Here is a 26180-nt window from a genome sequence, read left to right as displayed (position 1 = left end):
ATAAAACTTAAGGCATTCTCACCCCTGGGGTACAGGCCATCAATCCAAAATGACTGTCTTTGCAGCAAACTGTCAGGCAGAACCAAATACACATTGGTGCCCTGATACTTAAATGCCATCCTCTCCATCCACATCTCACTTAAGGAAAAAAAAGACAATTAATAAGCTTTACGAACAAAAACACTGTCCACAATTCACCTCCCTTCCTCTCCTTAACTCATTCCATGTCAACCATAATTAACATCTGTGTTAAACACTAACATTAAAAGAACATAAATGTGGTTTGTAGTCCTGTTAATACTTTCTCTGTATTCAGACCCTGGAGAAAAACCCGCCAAGATCTAAGGTAGGTGCATGTCCTAATGGGATGGAGCCCAGCAGCCTGGGGTGAGGGGCTTCCCCTCCTCTGATCCTCCACACACAACTATGAGCTGGGGGATGTGACCGCCATTTACCACGATGCCAGGCTGAGACGCCAGAAACACGCACCGCCAAGACAGACACCACGGCTGGCTTTCTGCTTACACCCGGCAAGCCCTGGGTCTGTGCAGGGCTCCTCAAGGTGATTTTAAAACGAGGGATTTCCACTGTGCCACAGAGACCTCCAACAGCGGCTCACTCTGTAAGGCATCGGGGAAGTAGCTGCCATCTCCTCAGAACGCTACCACAGAAAACGTCTAAGCAGCATTTCGGGGTACGCCGGTGGCCACCTGCCAGAACGACCCCGGCACCCCACACTCCGGACGCAGGCCACAGGTCCAGGCAAGGACGTCAGAAGGCGTGTCTACCCCCTGGAAGCCATGCTCCGGGAGAGAAGCGCGCAGCCCCATCCCGAGGCCTCCAAGACCCCAGACCCCTAGACTCTGGGAAGTCCCTTAGAGCTGCTCCGGCACCCAGCAGCACATCAAGTCTCGGCCACTCTCCCTCCCACTCGCTCGGCTTCGCCCGGGACCCTCCTGGCCGAACCTGACCTGACGTCCACCTCGCGGAGGTCAAGGACAGGGGCAGGGCAGGGCCGGGCAGCGCCAGTGGGGGCTTCCCGGTGGCGTCACCCTCAGGCAGTAAAAGGTTGGAAGCGGCCGCCAGAAGGAGGCGCCAAATGCCCACAGCGGGTCCGGAGCCCTCCGGCTGCCAGGAGGGAGGTCTTCAGCCACAGGTCCGGCCGCGGCAGGCCCGGCACCAAAGCAAGCTATCCGACCGGCCTGGGGGGCCCGGAAACCCCGAGCTCGGAACGCGAGTGAGATGCGGCTCCCCGGGGCGGTTGGGGCCGGTCGAGGACACAAAATCGCGTTCTCACCTCCGCCTCATGCTGCCGTGTGGCCCCGGCGCCGGAGTGCCCGCGCCCGGCCCAGGCCGCCTAGTGCCGCTCCGGGACTCGGGACCCGCAGCTCCGCAGTCCCGCAGCCTCTCAGTCCCACTCCTGGAGTCCGACTCTAGCAGCAGCGGCGTTGGCAGCGGCCGCAACAGGAGCAGCGGCGCCGCCGGCGGAGGCTGGGCGGGCACATGGGAGGGCGGAGGCTGCGGCCCTCCAGGCCCGACCACGGGACCTCAGCCTGGGGGGCGCGCGCTCTCTGTGGCCTCTGGGGCCGGCAGCTGCTTCCGTGCTCAGGGACCTCGACGCTATCCACAGACTCAGCTTTTGCCGGGAACTCAAGGGTTACAGACAAACGGTAAAGCAAAGCGCCGTTGCCACTCCCTTTCTCTCTTCCAACCCCCGCACGATACATGTGGTACATTCCTCAAGGCCCACGGGGATCATTAGAGCGAAGAGCTGATTGGTTGAGAATTCTGGAAGGGGGAGAGAAGCAACACAAAATGGCCAATGGAGAAACACGGTGGGCCGATCAAAGCCTGCCAGATGGCGAGAAGAGTGGACGGATTTAAAGGGGACTTGGCTGCGCTCAGGGACCGCGACGAAATAAAATTGCAATTTTCATCTTGATCCTTTCCAGATAGCAAACGAGGAAGTTAGGGAACTCTTAAGTCTTTGTAGGAGGGAACTAAAAACATAAAGAGAATTGAACCAGATACGCCTGTAGAATCTCGAATGGCTGGCTTCAACCCTCAGCCTCAGTTCCTGCATCTGATGCTCAAGGAGGATGCGACCCTTCTCATGTTTCTGTGGTTCTATCATCTTTTGAATGCGGTAAGCAATATCTACAATTTGGGGCATGATCCACCATCATGAAAGAAGTTTGGTTGAGGAGGCCAGTGCTGTGGCTGCAGCAGCGATATCCCATATGGGCTCCAGTTCAAATCCCGGTTGCTCCACTTCCAATCCAGCTCTCTGTTATGGTCTGGGAAAGCAGTAGAAGATGGCCCAAGTGCTTGGGCCCCTGCACCCACATGGGAGATCTGGAAGAAGTTCCTAACTAATGGCTTCGGATCAGCTCAGCTCTAGCCATTGCAACCATTTGGGGAGTGAACCAGCGAGCAGAAGACTCACTCTCTCTCTCTCTCTCTCTCTCTCCCCCTCAGTCTCTACTTCTCCCTTGTAATTCTATCTTTCAAATAAAATAAATATTAAAAAAAAGAACTTTGGTTGAAATTAGGTAGATGTTCTAACACCAAATCCCTCATAGGGACAGTACAATGTCACCTTTTGTAAAGGCAAATTCAGTGTTTTTTTTCTGAATCCCTCATCTCTTAAAGAAGAGCTATCTTCTTACTTGTGGGGACCGCCCAACTCCAGTAACTAGTAATGTCTATGCTTTCTCTTCCTTGCCCCTTCATCCTCACAATCAGACAAAACTTCAATTAATAATGTATTCCCTGTTCACCTGGTCAGCTGCATTAGGGTTGCTTGTCCCTCTCTGAAGTCTGAAACACCCCCATTCAACTACAAGGCCAGCTGTGCTGTCAGTCACACCCTACACGTCAAATTGAAGACCTCCCACATGTTCGGCGGGGGGGGGGGGGTCCTAGTCTGCTTTACGCTTTACTTCCCTCCTTTATCCTGGACAGGTATGCGCCTACATTTTGGTCACCAGACTTCAGTCAACATCACCTTCTTTATTTCAGAACTTTTCAACCTCCCATCCTCCGGTCACCTCACCCCCACCCAACTGCTTCCAAGTTGTATCAGGTGTTTGGGATATTCTTTCCAATAGCCTCAGTCCCAACAAGTCAGCTTCTAGCCATAATCCAAAGGGTTCCAGAAAGCCCAATTACTTGGTGAAGGCTTCCCAGACTGATTACAGACACTGCTACTTATAGAGCTCGTGTTACTACATTGTGCTCCTCCCATAGCCCTGACTTCCTATGCTCTCTGCTCAAATATGCATTTCCTGTTCACATCTTCCCCTCTGTCACTAGCAAACAGCAGCTCACATTTCCCACGTGCTTTCTCCATGCTGGATACTGCTGGGAAGTGCTTTGCATGGATTATTCCATTTTACCCTCACATCAACTCTATGAGCTGCCATTATTATTCCCACCAGTACTGTGACAAAACAGACTCCCTCATAGGCCCACACTGCATACTATCTCGTATTTCTTAGGAGTCTTCTACATTCCATACAAAAGGTAATGCCATACACTTACATCGTGTTTTACATTTACTTCTATAGCTGTCATGCCATTCAGCCTCAGAACAATCGTGAGGATGGTTAGCAGTAGTTCATTTCCAGATGAGAAAGGGGACTACGGCTCAGAGGGTGATTAACTGTCAAAGATAAAAACGTTGGAGGTAAATAACCAAGCCTGACTTTCCAAGGTGTGTGTTCTTTCCGCTGTAGTCCCTGCTCCCTGAGTAAACACAACCTTTCACATGTAACAACCAGAGAATAATTATAAGCAACAAAGAAACAAATACAAAATAGCAAAACCTATAACTAGGAATTCAGGGAGTAGGACACAAAAAAGTTCTTGCAGTAGGGACTGGAATTTGGTGCAGAGGTTAAACCCCTGCAGGGGTCCAGTCCTGGCTCAACTCTAATTCCAGATTCCTGCTAATCAATGACTCAAGTAGTTGGGTCCCTGCCACCCACATGGGAGACTTTTGAGTTCTGGCTCCTGGCTTTAGTCTGGCCCAGCCCTGGCTGTTGCAGGCATTTGAAGAATGAACAAACAAATAAAGAAATTTTAAAAAATATGTCACTTGCAATGCCTGCATCTTGTATTGGACTGCCTGCTTCCGATGCTAGCTTCCTGCTAATTCACACCCTAGGAGGCAGCAGGTGGTGACTCAAGTGGTTGGGTCCATGGTACGCCTGTGGGAGACCTAAATTGAATTCCTACCTCCTGGCTTCAGCCTGGACCAGCCTCAATTGTTGGGGGGCATTTAGGAGATTGAACCAGTAGATGGGAGATCTCTGTTTCTCTGCCTTTCAAGTAAGTAAATAAATAGAGTTTTTACTAAGTGCTGACAGTTGACAGAAGAGCAGTCATGGAAGATTTTTATGAAGAGTGAGAAGCACCATGGATTTCTTTTAACTGGCTTGTTTCTCATCTGCTGGTAAGATTATTATGTCTTTGACACATCTGGCAAATTCAACAGCAAAGGGCAACTAAAACTTCCCATCCTTTCCCACCCCCTGCTGGTGGTGCTGCCAACCAGTTCAGGGAATTTCCCAACTTGCTGTCTAGAAAAATATCCTGCTCCACTGACAGCTGTAATACAGCCCTCAAAATGGGGGCTAGGCTAACAATTCCTTCCTTCAAACTGCTGCATCCTCGCATGCCGACAGAACTGTGTGGGAGCAGCAGACTTGTAGTACTGATTAAGACACCTGACAAGGGGATCCTGAAGGCAGAACTTCTGTGTTGCTGTTTGCCTGGGTCAGCCCTGGTCAATCCGGTTCCTATTCACTCTTACAGCTCTTCTATCTTTTCTTATCCCCAGAGAGCTCTAAAATGTCTCTGCTTATCTCAGTGCTCTATTTATGCATTCAAACATCTATTGAGCATCTACTACAAGCAAAGAACGGATAGGTTATGTGGGGTTATCCTGATGGATCACACACGAAGCATGTACTTGCTGAACCGATGGAGATGATGAACGTCAGACCCACTTTGGTAAGGACTGAATCAGCCTGGAGCGCCTCTGAAGGTGTTCAACTGGATTCCATCCCCTGCTAAAGGCACAAGCTTCTGCTGGAATGCACCATACCCTAGGGGAGAAAATACACTGGACTGAGTTCCAGAAAAGTGTTGGGGTGGGGGAGATGGCAATGTACATAAGGGAGGTAGGTGGAAAGGTGGAGGGTACCCAGAAATAACTGGATGCAAATCAAACAATAGGGAGAACAATCTAATGTTAATGGATAATTTGGCCATTAAAAGACTTTAGTGTATTCTTAGCTTTAAAAAATTCCGATTTTAAGAGTAACACATGTTCATCATATGAAACATTGTTTAGTGGAAGGTGTTTGTCCCAGAAATTAAGATACCAGTGTCTCAGACTGCCTGTGTTTGGTTCTTGGCTGCAGCTTCTGCCTCCAGCTTCCTGCTAATGCAGACCCTAGGAGGCAGGTACTGGTTCAAGTGATTGAGTCCCTAGCACCCATGTGGGAGACCTAGATTGAGTTCTGGTTCCTGGCTTTGGTTCAGCCAGGTCCTAGCCATTTCAGGCATTTGGAGAGTGAACCAGCAGATGGGAGCCCTCTCTCCCCACTCCCCTCTCTCTGACTCTAGAATAAATATTAAAAATTGCTTAAGTAAAGTAAAGTACAAAACAAATTACCCATAACCCTTTTTTTTAAAGAGTTATTTATTTATTTGAAAGTCAGAGTTACACACACAGAGAGAGAAGGAGAGGCAGAAAGAGAGAGAGCAGCAATCTTCCATCCTCTGGTTCACTCCCCAATTGGCCCCAACAGCCAGAGCTGCGCCAATCTGAAGCCAGGAGCCAGGAGCTTCTTCCAGGTCTCCACGTGGGTGCAGAGGCCCAAGGACTTGGGCCATCCTCTACCGCTTTCCCAGGCCATAGCAGAGAGATGGATGGGAAATGGAGCAGCCAGGATGCGAACCAGCGTCCATATGGGATGCCGGCACTGCAGGCAGCGGCATTACTGGCTACACCATAGCGCCAGCCCCACCCATTATCCTTAACAGTATAGCAATGTTACTATGGTGATGTATGTTTTCTTGTAATCTTTCCTGTGTACATGTGTACATTCTCTGTTTTGTGTATATCTTCTTTTTAAAATTGTATCTGCTTATTTATTTGAAAGGTGCACATGCAAAGAGAGAGAGAGAGAGAGAGAGAGAGATCTTCCCTCTGCTGGTTCACTCTCCAAATGGCCACAATGGCCAGGGCTAGGCCAGGATGAAGCCAGAAGCCCAGAAATTGATCCAGGCTTCCCAATTACTTGAGCCATCACCACTGTCTCCCAGGGTGCAGCCTAGCAGGAAGTTGGAATTGGAAGCAGAGCCAGGACTAAACCCAGGCACTCTGCTATGGGATACAGGCTTCCCAAGTGGTGTCATAACATCTGTGCCAAACATTTGCCCCTATGTGTATCTTCTTCCAATGTCTGGCAATCTTCTTACAAAATGCTCGGCAATCTACAGTACTTCTCTATTCAATAGCCTAGGAATTTTCCGATTCTACTAAATGTTATTCTAAAACAATTTTAAATGAATGCACTATATGACTATACCTTGTTATTTAACCAAGAGTTGAATTTAGTTATTAAGTTTATTTTCCCAGTTTTTCATTTTTCTATGCAACTTCAAGGATTATTCATGCAGGAAATGTTTATATATTTTTATGACTATTTCCTAACATTTCCAGAAACCAAATTGCTTAGTCAAAGTGCATGCACATTTTAAAAATGTCTCACATAGATTGCCAAATTGTCTTTCAGGAGGTTCTCACCAATTTAGATTCTCACCAGCAGTGTACACTGGAACTATTTATCTGAATCTTCGCCAAACCATGGCATTTCTCTTCTTTTGTAATTCTTGCCCATTTAACAGATGACAAACTTATCTCATCATTTTAATTATTACAGTACATCGAAGAATTTACCCTGCCCCTGTTCCCAGTGTAATGTGATTGGGGTTTACCATATCCCCTTTCTGGACCTGAAGAAGGTGCAAGTAGCTCTAGGAGGTGCATGCAGTCATCTTGAGCCACAAAGGTAGAGACTGACTGTGAGTGGAGCCACTGGAGTGAGTTGAGTCATGCGGAGAGCCAAAGCTGGGTTTGGTCACATCTGTGAGTCCTAAGTCAAACCCCATAGGAAACCAGTTATGTCAGACAGTAGTTCTCTCTCTCTCTCTTTCCCTCTCCCTCTCCCTCTCCCTCTCTCTCCTCCTCAACTGCTTTGGGCCAGCTTTCTATAGTTAGCAAAGCAAAGAATGTTGATGGAAACATTTGCTATAAATGGATTCTGTTGCCCAAAAGGAACTCAATCCACCCCTTTCAAGCATCCCAAACTTGACACCCATTATTGCCAACAGTTCAATTGATCATGCTCCCCAGGGGTGTCCAGCTTTAAGTACCTCTAGGGAAATCTCAAGCCATATATAGCCTACAGGCTATAGGATGCATTAGACAGAATAGATAACCTATCTAGGTGTAGGATAAGAGAGTGAAGAAGGAAGAATGGGGTAGTTTGGAAGCAGTTTGATTCCTAAGCTGCATCAAAGTCAGGGCCCTGCCTGTCCTCTATACTGACCGACCAGTTTGAAAACAGGCCTGTCTTCCGGGGGAGAGCTCAGGTGATCCATGCATTAGGGCAGCCATGGCTGGAAAATGTCTTCCTAGATTCTGGGATTTATGCCTTGACCAACATCTCATAGTGAGCATGAGAGAAAGAGAGAAAGAGAGAAAGAGAGAAAGAGAGAGAGAGAGAGAGAGGGAGAGGGAGAGGGAGAGAGAAAGGATGAAATTTTTTATTTCCAACTAGTTATGACTGATTTGCAAGTTTTCAACCTCCCAGGAGAAAAGAAATTAAAATGCAACTTGAAAAAATTACAAATCTACTTTTAAAACAGATTATCACAATTCATGAAGAAAAACTGAAAGGTGTTTTCTGCTAACTCATTGGCATTCATGTGTTTCATAGTAGGTAGAAATTCTATGTAATAAAAGCAGGCACAACCAAGATGGCAGTATATGGAAGAAATCTCTAGCCAGCAAAGCCACTGCCACATAAAACCTAGAATCACCAAATTGTAATCCTCATTGAAACAGAGATTCCTAGAGCCCTACTTTGGAAGACTAATCTCTAAACTAACTCAATAGAGTTCCTGAAAGTCTCCAGGAAACAAAAATTTTGCCAAAAGGACCTTTCTGAACTTAAATCTTGATATGTAGCTGTATCTTTAAAAACTCTCTCTGTGCCAGCTCAGCAGCTTAAAGCTCTGGCCTGCAGTGCCTGTATCCCATATGGGCTCCAGTTCGAGTCCCGGCTGCTCTGCTAATGCGCCTGGGATGACAGCATAGGATGGCCTAAGTGCCTGGGCCCCTGTACCCACGTGGGAGACCTGAAGAACTCCTGGCTCCTGGTTTCAGCCTGGCCCAGCACCAGCTGTTGTGGCTATTTGGGGAGTGAACCAGCACATGGAAGATAGATCTCTCTCTCTCTCTCTCTCTCTCTCTGTCTCTTCCCTTCTCTCTGTATCTCTGCCTTTCAACTAAATAAATAAATCTTTTTTTAAAAAAAAAAAAAAAGGAGGAAATGGAGCAGCAGGACTGGAACTGGCACTCATTTAGGATGTTAGCATTGCAGGCAGTAGCTTTACCTGCTACACCACAACCCCTGGCCCCAAAGGAGAGAGTTTTTATTTATATTTATTTATTTTTAATTTTTTAAATTTAGAGAAGGAGATACATAGAGAGAGAAACAGGGACACAGAGAGAGAGAGAATGAAAGAGAGAGAGAGAGAGAGATCTTCCATCCACTGGTCCACTCCCCAAATGGCCACAACAGTCAGAACTGAGCCAGGCCAAAGCCAGGAGCCAGAAGCTTCTTCTGGGTCTCCCACATGGATGCAGGGGCCCAAGCACTTGGGTCATCTTCTGCTTCTCCAAGCACATTAGCAGGGAGCTACATTGGAAGTACAGCAGTCAGGACTCGAACCAGTGCCCATATGGGATGACAGCACTGCAGGCAGAGGCATAACCTTCTATGCCACAGTGCTGGCCCCTGCTCCACTTCTGATCCAGCTCCATGCCAATGTGCCTGGGAAGGCAGCAGAAGATGGCCCAAGTCCTTGGGCCCCTGTGCCTACATAAGCTTTGGACCAGCTTATCTCCGGCTGTTGTGATCATTTGGGGAGTGAACCAGCAGATAGAAGCTCTTTCTCTCTGTCTTGCACCACCTCCACCCCCGTAAAATCTGTTTTTCAAATGAACAAATAATTCTTAAAAAAATAAAAAATAAAACTCACTCTCTGTCATTGCTAAACCCAGACCTTAGCTTCTCTGTGCCCTGTATCAGATAGGATGCTATATATCTGCCAACTAAAACAAGTAAACTCACCCTCTTGACTGAGGAGGTGAAGAAACTGTCAGTCTTTCTAATGCTACCTTCGCCCTCCATTGCTCAAACAATTAACTTCAAAATTACACAAAAGCCAAGGTCAAGTTTGGCTTAACTAAACTGGATTTGAATATGACACATTTTACACAGCTCTGTTTCAACTACAAAAGAGAAAAGAACAGAGAGGAAAGAAAGTGAAGAACAGGAGGGCAGGGAGGGAAAGGGGGAGAGAAAGTATGTGATAACATTTCAGAAGTGGAACAGTAACAAACGAGGCCCTGATGAAGCCTCAGAATGGAACTTCCGAAACTGCTGGCACACCTAAGGACATTCTCAGAATTAAGACACATCCAGTTGGACCAGCCTTTGACAGAGAGGAAAAAGATACCAACCCTTCTTCTACACAGTGCCTAGCATCTTAATCTTCACCCCCATTAGAGGTCGTGTGAACTCCATTTGATATAAGCCTCTGATTCTCTTAGTCACTCATCTTTGGACATCTTTGGTGGACAAGGCACTTGCCTGGGTGCTCACAGCCGTACTGGGGACAGTTATACATGGGCTCTGACCTCAGGGAACTGACAGTTCATCAGGGAAGTGAGAGGTGGCTGGAAAGACTGGGCAAGGTGGGAAGCACTGCACTGGACCGAGAAGGAGCCTCTCCCCATCTAAGAGGTCAGGGAAAGCATCAAAGAGGAAGGAGTGTTTGAGTGGCCTTTCCAAAGGGAGGTAGGATTTAGCATGCAGAGATGGTGAAAGGTCTTATGAGAAATGAGCCTCCTTTTTCTTTAAATTTTCTTTATTTATTATTCGAAAGACCGAGAGGTCTTCCATCTGCTGGTTCACTTCATAAATGCCCACAATCATCTGGGGCCAGGTTAGGCTGAAGCCAGGAGTCCAGAACTCAACCAAGGTCTCCCAAGTGGGTGGCAGGGGCCCAAGTATTGAGTGCCCAATGCTCACCTTAGCCCCCTTTTCTCTTGTCCTAGTTGCCACCTGCAGAGAGCAAGCAGAGCCTCTACCACTTAGCTGGGGACATCCAGGAGATGTCCAAGAGGCAAGGTGGGTGGGAGGTTAGAAAGTGAATTTGCAAGGGAGGCATGCCTGGAGACAGGCCTTAATTCAATAAATGCTAAAGATGATGACATTTCAACAGAGTAAATTTTGGGGAAATTTGAGGGCAGAGGCAGAGGTGGGGAGGAAGCCATGAGCTATTTTAAGGTACTTCCAGTCCTAATCTGGGTAATTAGCCATTTCTTACTGACTGTGCCTAGTACGTCCCAGGCACTTTGTGCACAGAATTTTCTGTGGGATTTTTATTTCTTTTCACAAACTTGTCCCTTCATTGCTCTTTCAGTTCATAACATCATCCATGCTACAACTCCAAGTCACCTGCTTCTTTTTTGCAATCCCCCTCATCCAGTCTCCCAGGTGAGTCCTGTTAATTCTCCCTCAGCAGGCTTTCACATCTCTCTTCCTCTCCTCCATAATTCAATAGACTCTCAGCTTCACTTTACCTCTTCCTACTCCAAACTTCTCTATATGTCCTATGGAAACATAGCTCTGGTATCCTACGTGTGTTCCATCTCTCCTAATAGACTGTTAGCTCCTTAAAGGCAGGATCTGTGCCTAAGTCATCTTTGTATTTCCCATAGCATCTTTTTAAAAAACTTTTATTTAATAAATATAAATTTTCAAAGTACAGCTTTTATGGATTACAGTGGCTTTTCCCCCCATAACTTCCCTCCCACCCACAACCCTCTCATCTCCCACTCCCTCTCCCATCCCATTCAAATCAAGATTCATTTTCAATTATCTTTATATACAGAAGATCAATTTAGTATATACTAAGTAAAGATTTCAACAGTTTGCACCCACGCAGAAACACAAAGTATAAAGTACTGTTTGAGTACTAGTTATAGCATTAATTCACATTGTACAACACATTAAGGACAGAGATCCTACATGGGGAGTAAGTGCACAGTGACTCCTGTTGTTGACTTAACAAATTGATACTCTTGTTTATGGCATCAGTAATCACCCTAGGCTCTTGTCATGAGTTGCTAAGGCTATGGAAGCCTTTTGAGTTTGCCAACTCCGATCTTATTTATACAAGGCCATAGTCAAAGTGGAAGTTCTCTCCTCCCTTCAGAGAAAGGTAACTCCTTCTCTGATGGCCCATACTTTCCATTGGGATCTCACTCACAGAGATCTTTCATTTAGTTGTTTTTTGTTGTTGTTGTTGTGTTTTTTTTTGTTTTTTTTTTTTTTTTTTTTTTTGCCAGAGTGTCTTGGCTTTCCATGCCTAAAATACTCTCAGGGGCTCTTCATCCAGATCAGAATGCCTTAAGGGCTGATTCTGAGGCCAGAGTGCTGTTTAGGACATCTGCCATTCTATCCCATAGCATCTTACCAATAAGTATTTCTTGAATTAAACAAAAAGAAAGTGAATTTGGCAGGTTGAGTACTGACATGTTAACATTCAGATAAACAAAGAGATAGGTGTAAATTTGGATGTTTGGAAAATATCTTCTTTTTGTTTGCTTGTGTCTTTTCATTCAGTGATGATGGAGAACAGACTTTTGTTTTTTTTTTTTTTTGACAGGCAGAGTGGACAGTGAGAGAGAGAGACAGAGAGAAAGGTCTTCCTTTGCCGTTGGTTCACCCTCCAATGGCCGCCGCGGCCGGCGCGCTGCGGCCGGCGCACCGCGCTGATCCGATGGCAGGAGCCAGGAGCCAGGTGCTTTTCCTGGTCTCCCATGGGGTGCAGGGCCCAAGCACCTGGGCCATCCTCCACTGCACTCCCTGGCCACAGCAGAGGGCTGGCCTGGAAGAGGGGCAACCGGGACAGAATCCGGCGCCCCGACCGGGACTAGAACCCGGTGTGCCGGCGCCGCTAGGCGGAGGATTAGCCTAGTGAGCCGCGGCGCCGGCCTAGAGAACAGACTTTTGTAATGACAAAAAATAAGTACAATTTCAAAAGAACAAGACCATGCCCCTCTCAAAAAAAAAAAAAAAAAAAAAGAAGAAGAAGAAGAAGAAAGAAAAAGAAAAAGCATTGAGAAAAACGTCCACATCTCATTCAGATTTAATGGTCTTTTAGGTCTTCTGGGCTCCTATATGATCAGGGACTATTTCATATCATATCTTCCAATAAACTTCCTCTCCCCCTCCTTCCCCAGTGTTAGTTCTAGAGTCTATTTCTGTTGTTTGCAACCAAAAATACCCCATAGGTATAAGTTCTTTTTTAAATTTTTATTTATTTATTTGAAAAGCAGAGTTACAGACTGAGAGAGGGAGAGACAGAGAGAGGTCTTCCATCCGCTGGTTCAATCCCCAAATGGCCACAATGGCTGAAGCTGGGCCTGTCCAAAGTCAGGAGCTAGGAGTGTCTTTTGGGCTTCCCACTTGGGTACAGGGACCCAAGCACTTGGGTCATCTTCTGCTGTTTTTCCAAGCACATTAACAGGGAGCTGGATCTGAAGTGAAGCAGCTGGGACTCAAACAGTCAGGACTTGGGTGCCCATATGGGAAGTAAGTATTGCAGACAGTGGCTTTACCCACTATGCCACAATGTTGGCCCCAGGTTTAATTCCTAAGCCTCTTAAAAACCTTATTCTGTGCCATTATTATTCCTATTTAATGTAAGGTAATTGAGCTTCAGTGAGTTAAGGAACTTCCTAGAGTCACTAGCTAACGAGAGCTACCCTCAGAATAAATCAGTCTGACATGGAGACATGATGAGAGCGTAGGTTTGTGGTGGAAAAAAAGATGAGCTCAAATTCCATCTTCCCTACTTTCTGCTTAAAGCTGTGGTCACATTAACATCTCTGAGATGCAGTAACTCTCTCTCAATCAGAAAAATGAGAATAGTAAAGCCTTCATCATAGAGTTGTTGAGGGTTGATGATGTTGTTGATGGCGATGACGGATGTGAAAGCACCTGGCCTACAGGATGTGCTTAACGAATATTAATGCTGTGGGGCTGGCGCTGTGGCGCAGCAGGTTAATCCTCCACCTGTGGCGCTGGACTCCCATATTGGGCGCTAGTTCTAGTCCTGGCTGCTCTTCTTCCCATCCAGCTCTCTGCTATGGCCTGGGAAAGCAGTGGAAGTTGGCCCAAGTCCTTGGCACCTGCACCCGTGTGAGAGACCCAGAGGAAGCTCCTGGCTCTTGGTTTCAGATCAGCACAGCTCTGGCCATTTGGGGAGTGAACCAGCAGACAGAAGACCTTTTTCTCTGCCTCTCTACTCACTGTCTGTAACTCTACCTCTCAAATAAAAAAAAGATAAATAAATATTAATGTTGCTTCTCTAACTGAAATGTAACTGCATAGTAAGTCAAACAAAGTAGCTGACTTTGTTTAGTCAAAAGATTATTGCTTCTGAGTTGATCTAGGTACAATGTCTCTCTCCCTCCCTCTCTCTCTCTCAGAATTTGTTTATTGGTATTTCCTTCATACCTCTCTCCCTCTCTAGTATCATTTTTTTTAAACTGGAACATTTCCTGTGTCCTGTTTGTAGAAGGCCTACCAGAAAATTCAGAGGCCCTTAGGAAAAGGAGCATAGGATGTGCATAAATATGCATACAGCAAAATCTTCCACCTTACATGACTTTGGGGAAGGAATAAAGTAAGAGGTCTTCATCTCCCTCAGAAGGATGAAGATGAGGCAGAGAGACCCTACAGGCTTATCTCAAAGTAAACCAAAGTTAAGGAGAACCCAGGAAATATACACTAGGCCATTTGATCTGAAAATACTAGAGCCTGCAGGAAAGAGCACAGGTTTGCCAAGTTGTTGGTTTTATTTCTGTCCCCACCTTCCCCCTTCCCTCTTTCCCACTTTAAAAGCAAAAGCTCCATCATTTATGCATCTTCATTAGGCAAATTTTTAAGAAAGTTTCCCCAGAGTTCTGTTCATTACATATCTGTTCTCTCCCCTAAGCACTGTGACCTACTTAAAATGTTCTCACAATTCTTTTAATGAAGGAAAAATAATTCCCTGAAGATATGTTCCCTGTGTTGGAAAGATTAACATTCTCTTACAATATACAGCTAAAGTGTTATTTGTGCAAAGATTTCCAACGCTTTTTCAGAGGTAAACACAGGCTTTGCCAGAACAATGGTTCGAGGGCATTATTCAGCCACCAGTAGACATTCACAAACTGCCTGCCACAAGACCTTTACCAAAGCTAACTCTAGTTTACACCAAGATTGAAAGAAAATCCTACAGGGCTGGTGTCATGCCATAGGTAACTGGTTAGGTGCCACCCATGCTGCTGGCATCCCACATGAGCACTGGTCCAATTCCCGGCTGCTCTACTTTCTATCCAGTTCCCTGCTAATGCATCTGGGAAAGCAGCAGAGAATAGCCCCAGTGTCTGGGCCCCTGTACCATTGTGGGAGGCTTGGAAGAACCTCCTGGCTCCTGGCTTTGACCTGGCCCAGCCCTGGCCATCTTGGGGGTGAACCAGAGGATGGAAGATATTTCTCTCCCTCTCTCTCTGTAACTCTGTCAAAAGAAAGAGTGGGTAGGGGAGGGAGGGAGGAAAGGAGAAAGGGAGGAAGGAAATGAAGGTAGGAAGGAGGGAAGCAAGGAAATCCACTCATCTTAGACTTATTTAACATAATCGTGACTCTGAGATTTTGCTGGTTTCTAGGTCCAAGACAACAGCATACATTATGATATGACTTCCAAGATTTCTCTTTTCCTCCTCTACATTCGTTTCTTCCAATCCTTAAGGTTTTATTCAAAGATTCTTTGCCTTTGAAAAGTCACTGTAAGAATGGCAAATTAATTTTGAAAATCTAAAACTCATTCCTATTCCATCACTTCAGCACAGCTATGCACAGCTTCCCGCAGGTGCTTTTTGTCTTCACATGTAAACCAATTAGTTACAAACCCCACAGGTTTGCTACTTTGTATTCTACTGTTGTTCATTTTATCATAAGTCTATTCCATGTTTCTGGACTTCAGCTTTTTTTGTGAATGCAAAGCATTCCATTGTGTTAATGTACCAAAAATTTTAAATCTGTTCCTATAATGTCAGACATTTCAGCTCCTTCTACTTTTTTCTATCATAACTAACACAGTGAAGGATATCATTTTTTTGCATTTAGAATTTTAAACATCTGCTGGCACCGTGGCTCACTAGGCTAATCCTCGGCCTTGCGGCGCCGGCACACCGGGTTCTAGTCCCGGTTGGGGTGCCGGATTCTGTCCCGGTTGCCCCTCTTCCAGGCCAGCTCTCTGCTGTGGCCCGGGAGTGCAGTGGAGGATGGCCCAAGTGCTTGAGCCCTGCACCCCAGTGGCTGCAGCGGCCATTGTGGGGTGAACCAACGGCAAAAGGAAGACCTTTCTCCCTCTCTCACTGTCCACTCTGCGTGTCAAAAAAAAAAAAAAAAAATTAAACATCTTTGTTAATTAACTTTATTGGGAAAAAATCCTGGGGGCAACGATGTTATGAATTTTCCTATGCACTATGCTGGTTCCATCCAAATTTTTACCAGTTTACAATGCAACCCACAACAAATAATACAGTTTTTTTTTTTTTTTTTTTTTTGACAGGCAGAGTGGACAGTGAGAGAGAGAGACAGAGAGAAAGGTCTTCCCTTTTCCGTTGGTTCACCCCCCAGTGGCCGCTCTGGCTGGCGCACTGCGACTGGTGTACTGCACTGATCCAAAGCCAGGAGCCAGGTGTTTCTCCTGGTCTCCCATGCAGGTGAAGGACCCAAGCACTTGGGCCATCCTCCACTGCCCTCCCAGGCCACAGCAGAGAGCTGGACTGGAAGAGGAGCAACCAGGATTAGAACCCGGTGTGCCGGTGCCGCAGGTGGAGGATTAGCCTATCGAGCCACAGCGCCAGCCCAAATAATAGTTTTACTGCAACTTCAATAGCATTAAGTCTTATGTTTTCTATAATTTTTTTATTTTATTACAAGCCAGAGAGACAGAAATCTTTTCTAGTTCACTTCCCATATGCCCATAACAACTGTGGCAGGACCAGGCTGAAATCCAGGAGCCTAGAACTCAACCTGGGTCTCCTACATGGGTGGCAAACAACCAAGTACTTGAGCCATCACCTGCTGACTCTCAGGGTGTGTGTTAACAGGAGTTAGAAATGAAAGGAAAGCTGGGAATTGAACCCAAGCACTGGGATATGGGACATGTCTTAACTGCTGTGCCAAATGCCCACTTTTTAAACCTTGTTAGTCATGAGCAAGAAGTAAAAGAGTATCATGATGTTATAATTTGCTGTCAATAATGAACACACATCCATGTATGTTTGTTGGCTGTGTTTCCTCAAGTGGATGAATTCTTCTTATGAACTATGAATTTATCCATGAAGTTTTTTAATCTAATCAGGTTTATTGAGATATAATATATATATTATAAACTGTACTCTCTTTAGTGTGAAGTTCCACAACTTTTAACAAATATATACAGTTACAAAATAGTTCTATCATCCCCAAAATTCTCTTTGTATCCTCTGGGTTCATGTTTTCCACCATATCTCCATAGCAATCATTAATCTGTGTTCTTTTTTTTTAAGATTTATTTATTTGAGAGGTAGGTTATAGACAGAGGGAGAGGCAGAGAGAAAGGTCTTCCATCTGCTGGGTCACTCCCCAAATGACTGCAATGACCGGAGCTAAGACAATCCTAAGCCAGGAGCCAGGCACTTCTTCTGAGTCTCCCATGTGGGTACAGGAGCTCAAGCACTTAGGCCATCTTCCACTGCTTTCCCAGGCCATAAGCAGAAAGCCAGATCAGAAAAGGAGCAGCTAGTACACAAACCAATGCCTATATAGCATGCTGCTGCCTTAGCCTACTATGCCACAGTGCCAGCTCTAGTATCTCATTTTGATTCAACTCTAGTTTCCATCAGTCTTTGCTGTGATGACTTTAAGGATTTCTTGACTGTGACCGACAATACAAATATATTTTACATCATGTCTTAATGCACACAAACATACACACACCTAAAACTGAAGCAAAAATTTCAGGAAACAAAACTTCTCCCCCACTATATGTGATGCACTCTTGATATTTTCAATTCTATTTGCTGTTGTTGTTTTTTCTTTTCAATGCTGTTTATAACACCCCCCCTCCAAATTGATTTCATGACCTACTGATAAGTCAGAAACTCATTTGGAAAAGTATAAATATGGCTTTATCAAAGTGGTACAACCTCTGTCCTGTTTTGACTCTGAGTTTAAGTAGTATCTAAGGACGGACTAAGCCAGACCACCAGGACAGCTCCCTGAGTGGCCTGTGAAATAAACTGTCCTTTTCCAAGTACAGAGGTTGGTAGTCCTGGCCTGATGGGGTACTGACAAGTGAAGTAAGGTTTTGCTGCTCCTGGGGTGCTCTAGTCTGCCTGGTGAGGTGGGTCAGTAGGGAGGTGACCTGTTGGGAAAAGGTACTGGGGCCGAAGTAGAGAGCCACCGTGAACCTTTTTTATGCAGAACTAGTCTGCTGGGAGAGGCCAGCAGTGGTGAGGGAAAGCATGGCTACAGCCTGGCTCTGCCCAGTGGTTCCGCAGAAATCCTGCAGAATGCCCAGGTCAGCTCCAGGAGGAAACAAAATCATATTGTGTGTGTCGTGCTGAACCCAGACTGGAAAAACAATGGCAAAAGGGAAGGATGAAGATTGCTGTAACTGTCTCCAGTTGCTTGTAGAGAGTAAGTGGAAAAAAGGAGAGGGCTTGTCCCCATCCCTACCTGGAAATGCAGTGATGAGTAATCTGGTACAGAAGGTAGGGAGAGCCGTGGTCATTCTTTGGGTAGGCGACAACCTTCCAGCCACTCCCCCAGTGTGGCTCTGGCGTAGGTTTTTGTGCTCCAAATCACAAAAGTGAGTTTTAACTCTTTAAGCAGCATCTTAATTCTCTTGCCTATTAATGAAATGGCTGTCTGAGCCTCGCCAAGGGTTTCAAAAGACACAATACTAACACATCTACTTAGTCCCCGGGGAGCCCTTAACCTCTTCTCAATTTAACCAAAATGAAACCAAGAACATTAGGACACTGCTACAGGTGAAATTCTGGCACCAGGTGGACAGATCACACATTCCAGTGTATTTGACTTTCTGACTTCTCAGGACTAGAGTTTTAAGGCTTTACCTAATCTCTTTGAGCACCTTAGCCTTACAAACTCGCAGAGTAGTTTCTGCCTCACACCTGCTACTCAGCATTTATGACTTATGAATATTCATGAGATAGCTTTAGAATGTAAGAGTCAAGGGCCTGCGCTGTGGTGGCTGTGTTGTAGCGGGTAAAGCCTGCAGCACCAGCATCACATATGGGCGCTGGCTCCAGGCCTGGCTGTTCCACTTCATTTCCAGTTCCCTGCTAATGTGCCTGGGAAAGCAGCAGAAGATGACCAAGTACTTGAGCCCTTGCACCCACATTGGAGACATGGAAGAAGCTCCTGGCTCCTGGCTTTGGCCTTGCTCAGCCCTGGCCATTGTGGCCATTTGGGGAGTGAATCAGTGGACAGAAGATTCTTTTTCTCTCTCTCTCCTTTTGCCTCTGCCTCTCTGTAACTCTACCTTTCAAATAAATAAATAAGTCTTTAAAAATAAAAGGTGGGGGAGGAGGCCCAGCTAGTGGCCCTATTACTCCTTCAGGGACCTGGCCTTACATCAGAGGTCTTAAGATGTGGGAGCTAGTTTCTGAGCTTAGTAAACTCAGTGTAGAATGCAGAGAAAGTTTGGTTAAAAAAAAATACAAGAGTCAGAAAAAATCCTTTTGCTTCCCAGTTTGGAACAGTCCTTGTACAGAGGGTATTGTACCTTCTGCTCCAGTTTTCAGAGATAAGATCTTTCTAAGATTTCCCTTAGGCTCAGGAAAGGGTCAAGACATTTTGGGGGCTTTTAGGTCAGAGAAGGATAATACTTTCTCATTTCAGGGTGTCTTGCTGTTGCTTCTTTCTTCATTAGAGTGAATGCTGCATCCCTACCTCCTCCTTTCTATGCATCCATTTCTTGCAGTGGGTGGGACATTTTCACATGTGCCTCTGATTAGGGGACAGATTTGTCAATAAATCTATGGGGGGTTACCGCTGTCATCTACAGACAGCACCCTCCCCCCCGCCCACACACACACTTGCTCTGGAATAGATTAGAATGTTTCACTTAGTGAGGGGAGCTGGTCTGAGAAAGATCCTCCCCTCCTTGCCCTGAAGTGTCACCCTCATTCTGAGCTGATCTGAGCAGCCCAAGTTCCTGCTAGCTCTTTGCCTGCAGCTCCTTGGGGGTCCCAACAGTTATGTACCTGGCCCTACAATAGCTTTATATCTGAGGGGCTACAGTATGACCAAGTTCACCTGGAAAAAATGTCAGCTTATTTGATTACAATAGTGGGTTTGAACCTTACCTCCTTAGAAGCTCCTGGAAGCTTAAAAAAAAAAATATCAGTGATTAAGCTGTATCCAAGAACTCAGAGGGCTGGGACCACGCATCAATATTCTTTTAGAGCTCCCCAGGTGTTCCAGCATACAGTCAGGTCCTGCAACCAATCCCTAGTAATACAGGGACCTAGAAAGCCAGCCTGCAGTTTATCGTTCAATTCTAAGATGATCTCACCCTTCCCTTGAATCCCTAGAACAATGAAAATTCTGAATGGTTGATCACAGTGCTGGAGCAGTAGGAAAGCTTTTGGGGGCGGGGATGGGTTGGCAGACCGGGTACACAGACAGCATTTTTAACCATGGACTTATGATTTGGTTCCAAAACAAACGCAGTGCTCCGGAAGTCATCCGGTGCATCAGTGTGCTTCCAGGAGGAACGAACTTAACCCTTCCCCCTCCCCCTTTTGTTAAGGACCCTCAGAAGAAACATTTGCAGGGCTTCCCTTGCAGTCCCAGTACATGCACATCGGCCTGTTTACCGAGCCGCGTAAGCGAGCGCTGGCGCCCTCTTCTGGAGCGCCAGGGATGTCCCTCTGGTGGAGCAATTGTTCCTTTGGGATGAGCTCATGGATTCGCTTCCTTGCACTCAGTAGAAAGCACAAGGCTTCACCAGGAACCTCCTGGCAATTCCTCTGACACCTGACATTGGTTTGCCTGGGGGGTGCTGTTTCTTTGATTGTGGGATAGGAAGATTTTTTAAAAGTCGATGAAAATGGCTGGGAAACAGCTCTGTTGCTTCTCTGATAGGGTTTAGGATGCATCTTTGGGATGCATGGTGTCCGCACTGGTGAGGTGGAAAGCGGCACTCAAGACAAGGATATTGGGCTATAGGTCCTACTGGTTAAGAGAACAGTGTGGTTAAAAGGATGCCAAAAAAAAAAAAAATCTAAGAAACTCAAAGACGTCAGAGAGCAAAATGCTATTTAAACGTTTAAGCAATTTAAAGATGTGCTTTTTTTTTTAAGGCATGCATCAAGACATCAACTTGTCATTTAGAAGATCTGCTTACCCAAAGGAAGATTTGATGGTACTTACCAAGCAGGGCTTCAAACCGGCATCTTCCCTCTGGGTGACAAATGCCTGCCGCTTCTGCAGGTCGGTCGGCCTCAGTACACAGGTGCAGCCGCTGTGGCTGCACACAGCCCAGGACCTGGCACTCCAGCAGGAGGGGAATCCCGTCGGCGGTTACGTGCCTTTCGCACCTGTCCCTTCCCCCAGCTCTGTCGGGTCCCACAGGTCCAGAGTGGACCAAATGAGGAGATCCGGGCCCCTGCCTCTCGGTCGGCGCTCACCGCCGCACCTTAGCCGTGCTGGTGAGGGCAGCGCAGCCGCGCCGCGGGCTGCGGGCTCGCGCGGTTGCCGTGGTAACCTGGAAGGCTGCGCCGGGGGCTCCCGCAGCGAGCTAGGCCCGCAGCCAAGGAAAAGGTGCGCGACGCGCCTTGACGCTGGGCTCTCTGCCGGTGTCTGGGGAGCTGCGAGGGACTGGGAGTGGAGTTCCTGGATGGCATCATCCGGAAAGCCTGCTCTTGAGGGTCAAAGCAAAAGCAAAACCAAAGCACTCTGCTCCTCCCCAATCCCCACTTCAGCGCACACACTAGCATCCTAAGGGCTGGAAGCTGCGGTGCTGTCTTGAGACCCCTTGTCCTGAGAATCCTGCCAACCACACAGCAGAATGTTTGCAAGGCTTGCCCTTGGACATACGTCCTCCGGCAGCAGCATCAAAGGGCAGACCTCTGGGAAGCTGAATAAGCAAGTTAACTTCTTTGGGCTGTAGTGACATTCCGACAGTGTAAAGGGTAAGTTTGCAGGCATCTTACAAAATGAAAAATACTAAGGATATGGAAAGCCTTGTTGCCTGGTTTTTTTTGGGGGGTTTATATTGTGTATATGTACTGGAATACTACATTGTACCCCGTAAAAATACGTAAGTATTGCATGTTAATTAGAAAAATTTAAAATTAAAATGATCTTAAAATATTCCATCTGTTAAAAAAAACTATAAAGTTGGATTACTGTAGATGATGATGATGGGTTTGGGCCATATCCCAAAAGATAGTAATTTTTTAAAAAAGATTTATTTATTATTCGAAAGGGAGAGTTACAGACAGGCAGAGGCAGAGAGAGAGAAAGAGGTCTTCCATCTGCTGGTTCACTCCCCAAACGGCCTCAGTGGCTGGAGCTGGGCTGATCAGAAGCCAGGAGCCTGGAGCTTCTTCCTGGTCTCTCATGCCAGTCAGGGGCCCAAGGACTTGGGCCAACTTCTACTGCTTTCCCAGGTTTGGATTGGAAGTAGAGCAGCCAGGGATGCTGGCACTGCAGGCTGTGCCTTTACCAGCTATACCACAGTGCCAGCCCCAAAAGATACAGTCTTGATGTTGAAATCCTGACAGGTTTAAAATTTCTAAGGTCTAATATGCCAAAAGATCAAAATTCCAAAAATAGAATGCTAGGAAAATTGAAAAATTCTTTTAAAATATTTATTTATATTTTTCCCTTAAATTTTTCCCACTATTTATATAAAAAGCAGAGCAACAGAGAAAGAGAGAGACAGAGAGAGAGAGATCTTCTATCCATTGGTATATGCCCCAAATTCCAGGCTGAAGACAGCGCTCTGACTTCATCTAGGCCTCTCACCTAGGGGTGGGGCGCACGTACTTCATTCAGCATGTGCTGTCTCCCAGGATGCATTAGCAGGAAGCTGAATCAGAAGCAGAGTAGCCAGGGCTCTAAAAAGCACTCCAATATGAGATGCAAGCTTCCCAAGCAGCTGCTTAACCCACTGTACCACAACACCTACCCCATTTATTTACATTTTTAAGGGAAATTTGTTTGAGAAATATAAACCCGTGAGAGAACACTTCATGGGCCACAATAAAATAGGCAATGAGAGCTTACATTTTTTTTTTTGCATAAAGATTTGGATGTACTAATGATGGTAGCATTGGTATAATTATTATGCACAGGTGTACTCTATTTTTAAAGAAATAGATAAGGCCGGCGCCACAGCTCACTTGGCTAATCCTCCACCTGCGGCGCTGGCACACCAGGTTCTAGTCCCAGTTGGGGCGCTGGATTCTGTCCCAGTTGCTCCTCTTCCAGGCCAGCTCTCTGCTGTAGCCCGGAAGTGCAGTGGAGGATGGCCCAAGTCCTTGGGCCCTGCACCTGCATGGGAGACCAGGAGGAAGAACCTGGCTCCTGGCTTTGTACCAGAGCAGTGCGCCGGCCGCAGTGCGCTGGCTGCAGTGGCCATTTGGAGGGTTAACCAATGGAAAAGGAAAGGAAGATCTTTCTCTCTCTCTCTCTCACTAACTCTGCCTGTCCAAAAAAAAAAGAAAAGAAAAGAAAAAAAAAGAAAGAAATAGATCAAGATGTGAAATGTATAAATGCATATCACTATGGTCAGTATTGTGTGCAGTTTTTTTTTTAAAAAGATTTTATTTATTTATTTATTTATTTGAGAAGTAGAGTTACAGACAGTGAAAGGGAGAGACAGACAGAAAGGTTTTCCATCTGCTGGCTCACTCCCCAAATGGCCGCAATGGCCAGAGCTGTGCTGATCGGAAGCCAGGAGCCAGGAGCTTCTTCTGAGTCTCCCACATGGATGCAGGGGCCCAAGCGCTTGGGCCATTTCCTACTGTTTTCCCAGGCCATAGCAGAGAGCTGGATCAGAAGTGGAGCAGCTGGGACTAGAACCGGAACCCATATGGGAATCTGGCACCGCAGGCTGAGGATTAACTTGTGCCACAGCGCTGGCCCCGTGTGTAGTTATTTGAAATACCATGATGGGCAATTTAAGTCATTTGCTGAGATTGTTCAAAAACCATGATTGATCAGAACCACATACACAGTTGCCCAAAGAGCAGAGATCTTGCAGAATTTTGCCTTTTATAAATGCAGATGTACAAAATGACAGCTCTTCATTTATTGAGGAAATTTCATTGTTTTTGCATACATGCGCAATGCTTACATATAATGTCAGTGCTGTGATAATGTGTTTCTGAGTCAAGTTTCCTAAAAATACATTAAAATGCTAAAACTATGTAGTTTTTATCTCCAGGATTATATATGATGCCAAGATGAAATACATAGCATAGTAAATTGTAAGAATGTTGACACCTTAAAATAGTGAGAAAAAGGGAAAAAAACTCAAAAAAAGGAAATTTTGACATTGGAGAAGCTGTATTATAATATAGATTATGGGCCATCGACTGGAGGCAGTCCATAAGAGCGAGCTAACTTTTACCTTCCTTAATTGAATCTTTAAGTCTTGATTTTGGTGAACACTTGCTTGTTTTCTCCTAGGGACTGGGTCTCTTCAGAAAATATGCTCACATTTATTTTCTATGTGGTACTGCTCCTTTTGAAATTCTATGATTCCATATACACCAACATGAGCATTCCCCCTATTAAATTTTCCCATCTCTGCTTATTCTGTGTTGTTTGGGGTACATGGAAATCCATTCTGAATACAGTCATGTACAGTCCACATATTTGGCTGAAACAATACTGGTGATTGAATAACAAACCCAGTACATGTCTTCTTATCCTACAGTGCACATCATTACTGCCTAGCCTATCAGTAACTTTGTTGACTTCTTCAGGCAAATGCAGCTTTAATTCATTAAAGGATCCTACAATTTCATCAGTGGGAAGAAATGTCAATGTAGACAGATGATGTATCTTTTTAAAAGATGATAACCTTTTTTTCCCCTAATTTTTATTTATTTTCATTTTATTTGAAAGGCAGTGAGACAGAGACAGGCAGAAAGAGAGATCTCTCATCTGCTGATTCACTCTCCAAATGCCTGCAACAGGCCAGGCTGGGCCAGACTGAAGCCAGGAGTCAGAAACTCAATCTGGATTTCCCATGTGGGTAGCAGGGACCCAAGTACTTGAACCATCACCTGCTGCCTCCTAGGGTGTGCATTAGCAGGAAGCTTGAATTGGAAGCAGAGCTAGGACTCCAACTCAGGCACTTTGATTTGGAAGGAGAGTGTCCCAAGCAGGGTCTTAAGCACTGTACCAAATGCCTGCCTCAAATGATAAATTTTTTTACCTTTTAAAAAAAAATTTTATTGGGGCAGGTGCTGTGGTGCGGTAGGTTAATCCTCCATCTGTGGCACAGGCATCCCATATGAGCACCGGTTCTAGTCCTGGCTGCTCCTCTTCCAATCCAGTTCTCTGCTGCGCCCTGGGAAAATGGTAGAAGATGGCCCAAGTCTTTGGGCCCCTGCACCCACATGGGAGACCGGGAAGAAGCACCTAGCTCTGAGCTTCAGATAGGCATGGCTCCAGCCGTTGGGGCCATTTGTGGAGTGAACCAATGGACAGAAGACCTTTCTGTCTGTCTCTCCCTTTCACTGTCTGTACCTCTTCCTCTCAAATGAATAAAATCAATCTTTAAAAAAATAAAAAAAAATTGTTATACAAGTTTTATGTATTTCATATATACAGATTTAGGAATGTAGTGACATTTCTCTCCCTAACCTTCCTCTTGCCCATGCTCTAACCCTTCCTCCTCCTCCCTCTTACATTCCCACTCTTAATTTTTACAAAGATGTTTTTTTCAGTTTAACTTAATGACCACATAGTTAACTCTACTTTAAGTAAAAGAGTTCAACAAATGGTATGAAGAGAGAGAGGAAAAAAACACCCTGTTCCTCAATGGAAGAGACAAGGGCTGTACACAATCATTGAACTGTCGAATCTCAAAATATCTATTTCATTCTAATACACTACATTTTGGGTACTGTATTAGTTACCTTGGATCAGGGAAAACATATGATATCTATCTTTTGGGGACTGACATATTTCACTAAGTATAATGGTTTCCAGTTTTGTGCATCTTGTTGCAAAAGACAGGATTTCATTTTTTTAAATCACTGAGTAGTACTCCATAGTGTATATATATACATCATAATTTCTTTATCCAGTCAACAGTTGATGGACATCTAGGTTGATTCCATATCTTAGCTGTTGTGAATTGTGCTGCAGTGAACATGGGGGTACAGATAGTTCTTTTATGTACTGATTTCTTTTGGTTTGCATAAGTTCCCAGGGGTGGGATGGTAGATCTATGTTCATATTTCTGAGGTGTCTCCATTCTGTCTTCCATAGTGGCTGCAAAGGTTTACATTCCCACCAACAGGGACCAGGGTACCTTTTTCTCCATACCCTTGCCAGCATTTGTCATTTGTTGAATTTGTCATTTGTTGATTTCTATAGGAGAGTCATTCTAACTGGAGTGAGGTGAAACCTCACTTTTTTTTTTTTTTTTTTTTTTGACAGGCAGAGTTAGTAAGAGAGAGACAGAGACAGAGAGAAAGGTCTTCCTTT

General features: G+C 45.5%; 1 protein-coding gene and 1 long non-coding RNA gene across 46 annotated transcripts in view; one reads left to right on the top strand and one right to left on the bottom strand.

Annotated features, from left to right (window-relative positions):
- The window catches only part of MICAL3 (microtubule associated monooxygenase, calponin and LIM domain containing 3), a 232899-nt gene extending 211503 nt beyond the window's left edge, over window positions 1–21396 (bottom strand). For 42 of the 45 annotated variants that reach the window (XM_089304321.1, XM_008250137.5, XM_008250132.5 and 39 more), the window contains exon 1: window positions 1298–1697. The gene's annotated coding sequence lies outside the window, so the exon portion shown is untranslated. Of the gene's footprint in view, window positions 1–1297; window positions 1698–5012; window positions 5112–20879 lie in introns of those variants that run through there. The other 3 variants (XM_008250134.4, XM_089304311.1, XM_008250133.5) reach the window with 2 other exon arrangements.
- Window positions 21397–21431: 35 nt separating this feature from the next.
- Window positions 21432–26180, top strand: part of LOC138843838 (uncharacterized) — a 51501-nt gene continuing 46752 nt past the window's right edge. The window contains exon 1 of the long non-coding RNA XR_011378888.1: window positions 21432–21640. This is a non-coding gene — a long non-coding RNA (uncharacterized LOC138843838). The remainder of the gene's footprint in view (window positions 21641–26180) is intronic.

Source organism: Oryctolagus cuniculus, chromosome 9, assembly GCF_051225735.1.
Source record: "Oryctolagus cuniculus isolate XC-2025 breed Fujian yellow rabbit chromosome 9, ASM5122573v1, whole genome shotgun sequence".
NCBI classification, from domain to species: domain Eukaryota; kingdom Metazoa; phylum Chordata; class Mammalia; order Lagomorpha; family Leporidae; genus Oryctolagus; species Oryctolagus cuniculus.
This window is presented reverse-complemented; position numbering and strand designations above follow the sequence as displayed.